Source organism: Agelaius phoeniceus, unplaced genomic scaffold, assembly GCF_051311805.1.
Source record: "Agelaius phoeniceus isolate bAgePho1 unplaced genomic scaffold, bAgePho1.hap1 Scaffold_108, whole genome shotgun sequence".
NCBI lineage: Eukaryota > Metazoa > Chordata > Aves > Passeriformes > Icteridae > Agelaius > Agelaius phoeniceus.
This window is the reverse complement of record NW_027509874.1, coordinates 1108715-1112434: the sequence shown is the minus strand read 5'-3', so window position 1 is coordinate 1112434 and position 3720 is coordinate 1108715.

The window sequence follows — 3720 nt, the reverse complement described above, 5'->3', positions numbered from 1 at the left end:
ATCTGACACCCAGAGCCTGGGCCAATGACTTCGTTTTCCCCATGGAAAATGGCCTCCATTTCTGGCCACTCGCCCTGACCAAGAGGGTGGTGCCCAGCAAGAAATTTGCAAGCTTTGCTGGATTGCTCCAAATCTAAAGCTGCCACTTGTTGTTGTTCTATTTCTCTAGAGTCCCATCATGCTGTTCTCAGATTGCTAAAGTCCATACCTCCTCGGTGTGTTCTTATGGCTGCAGATCTTCACAGCACAGACGCTTTCTTCTGCATGCTGTTCTTTCCCAGTTCAGGGCTCCTTCAAGGCTCTCCCTGAATGGCTACGCCGCCCCCTTTTATCCCAGTTCTCTTCAATGCTCACAGCTGCAGCCCATCAAGGACAACCAGGACCTGTGGGGCAAAGCCTCTAGACAGATATTCAAATAGAATCCATTTCCTCTACTCTAGCCAGTAAGTACTACCCTACAAGTCCTCAGAACCCCAAAGGCCACCTTTCATCTGACACCCAGACCCTGGGGAAAGGACTTCTTTTTCCCATGGCAAATGGCCTCCCTTGGCAGCCACTCACCCTGGCAGAAAGTGGGAGCCTAGCTAGAATGATGCAATCGTTGCTGGATTTTTCAAAAGAAAAGCTGGCAGCAACTAGGGCCCTGGAAGTACTTAGAGCCTCAAACGCCACCTTGAACATATTCCTGAGACCCTGGGGAAAGGACATCTTTTTCCCATGGAAAATGGCCTTCATTTGTGGCCACTTGGCCTGGCAGGCAGGGCAGTGCCAAGCCAGGAATCTACAAACTCTGCTGGATCCTTCCAGAACGAAAGCTGCCAGCAACTAGGACCCTGCAAGTCCTTAGAGCCCCAGATGCCACCTGTCATCTGACACCCAGAGCCTGGGCCAATGACTTCGTTTTCCCCATGGAAAATGGCCTCCATTTCTGGCCACTCGCCCTGACCAAGAGGGTGGTGCCCAGCAAGAAATTTGCAAGCTTTGCTGGATTGCTCCAAATCTAAAGCTGCCACTTGTTGTTGTTCTATTTCTCTAGAGTCCCATCATGCTGTTCTCAGATTGCTAAAGTCCATACCTCCTCGGTGTGTTCTTATGGCTGCAGATCTTCACAGCACAGACGCTTTCTTCTGCATGCTGTTCTTTCCCAGTTCAGGGCTCCTTCAAGGCTCTCCCTGAATGGCTACGCCGCCCCCTTTTATCCCAGTTCTCTTCAATGCTCACAGCTGCAGCCCATCAAGGACAACCAGGACCTGTGGGGCAAAGCCTCTAGACAGATATTCAAATAGAATCCATTTCCTCTACTCTAGCCAGTAAGTACTACCCTACAAGTCCTCAGAACCCCAAAGGCCACCTTTCATCTGACACCCAGACCCTGGGAAAGGACTTCTTTTTCCCATGGCAAATGGCCTCCCTTGGCAGCCACTCACCCTGGCAGAAAGTGGAGCCTAGCTAGAATGATGCAATCGTTGCTGGATTTTTCCAAAAGAAAAGCTGGCAGCAACTAGGGCCCTGGAAGTACTTAGAGCCTCAAACGCCACTTGAACATATTCCTGAGACCCTGGGGAAAGGACATCTTTTCCCATGGAAAATGGCCTTCATTTGTGGCCACTTGGCCTGGCAGGCAGGGCAGTGCCAAGCCAGGAATCTACAAACTCTGCTGGATCCTTCCAGAACGAAAGCTGCCAGCAACTAGGACCCTGCAAGTCCTTAGAGCCCCAGATGCCACCTGTCATCTGACACCCAGAGCCTGGGCCAATGACTTCGTTTTCCCCATGGAAAATGGCCTCCATTTCTGGCCACTCGCCCTGACCAAGAGGGTGGTGCCCAGCAAGAAATTTGCAAGCTTTGCTGGATTGCTCCAAATCTAAAGCTGCCACTTGTTGTTGTTCTATTTCTCTAGAGTCCCATCATGCTGTTCTCAGATTGCTAAAGTCCATACCTCCTCGGTGTGTTCTTATGGCTGCAGATCTTCACAGCACAGACGCTTTCTTCTGCATGCTGTTCTTTCCCAGTTCAGGGCTCCTTCAAGGCTCTCCCTGAATGGCTACGCCGCCCCCTTTTATCCCAGTTCTCTTCAATGCTCACAGCTGCAGCCCATCAAGGACAACCAGGACCTGTGGGGCAAAGCCTCTAGACAGATATTCAAATAGAATCCATTTCCTCTACTCTAGCCAGTAAGTACTACCCTACAAGTCCTCAGAACCCCAAAGGCCACCTTTCATCTGACACCCAGACCCTGGGGAAAGGACTTCTTTTTCCCATGGCAAATGGCCTCCCTTGGCAGCCACTCACCCTGGCAGAAAGTGGGAGCCTAGCTAGAATGATGCAATCGTTGCTGGATTTTTCCAAAAGAAAAGCTGGCAGCAACTAGGGCCCTGGAAGTACTTAGAGCCTCAAACGCCACCTGAACATATTCCTGAGACCCTGGGGAAAGGACATCTTTTTCCCATGGAAAATGGCCTTCATTTGTGGCCACTTGGCCTGGCAGGCAGGGCAGTGCCAAGCCAGGAATCTACAAACTCTGCTGGATCCTTCCAGAACGAAAGCTGCCAGCAACTAGGACCCTGCAAGTCCTTAGAGCCCCAGATGCCACCTGTCATCTGACACCCAGAGCCTGGGCCAATGACTTCGTTTTCCCCATGGAAAATGGCCTCCATTTCTGGCCACTCGCCCTGACCAAGAGGGTGGTGCCCAGCAAGAAATTTGCAAGCTTTGCTGGATTGCTCCAAATCGAAAGCTGCCACTTGTTGTTGTTCTATTTCTCTAGAGTCCCATCATGCTGTTCTCAGATTGCTAAAGTCCATACCTCCTCGGTGTGTTCTTATGGCTGCAGATCTTCACAGCACAGACGCTTTCTTCTGCATGCTGTTCTTTCCCAGTTCAGGGCTCCTTCAAGGCTCTCCCTGAATGGCTACGCCGCCCCCTTTTATCCCAGTTCTCTTCAATGCTCACAGCTGCAGCCCATCAAGGACAACCAGACCTGTGGGCAAAGCCTCTAGACAGATATTCAAATAGAATCCATTTCCTCTACTCTAGCCAGTAAGTACTACCCTACAAGTCCTCAGAACCCCAAAGGCCACCTTTCATCTGACACCCAGACCCTGGGGAAAGGACTTCTTTTTCCATGGCAAATGGCCTCCCTTGGCAGCCACTCACCCTGGCAGAAAGTGGGAGCCTAGCTAGAATGATGCAATCGTTGCTGGATTTTTCCAAAAGAAAAGCTGGCAGCAACTAGGGCCCTGGAAGTACTTAGAGCCTCAAACGCCCACCTTGAACATATTCCTGAGACCCTGGGGAAAGGACATCTTTTTCCCATGGAAAATGGCCTTCATTTGTGGCCACTTGCCTGGCAGGCAGGGCAGTGCCAAGCCAGGAATCTACAAACTCTGCTGGATCCTTCCAGAACGAAAGCTGCCAGCAACTAGGACCCTGCAAGTCCTTAGAGCCCCAGATGCCACCTGTCATCTGACACCCAGAGCCTGGGCCAATGACTTCGTTTTCCCCATGGAAAATGGCCTCCATTTCTGGCCACTCGCCCTGACCAAGAGGGTGGTGCCCAGCAAGAAATTTGCAAGCTTTGCTGGATTGCTCCAAATCTAAAGCTGCCACTTGTTGTTGTTCTATTTCTCTAGAGTCCCATCATGCTGTTCTCAGATTGCTAAAGTCCATACCTCCTCGGTGTGTTCTTATGGCTGCAGATCTTCACAGCACAGACGCTTT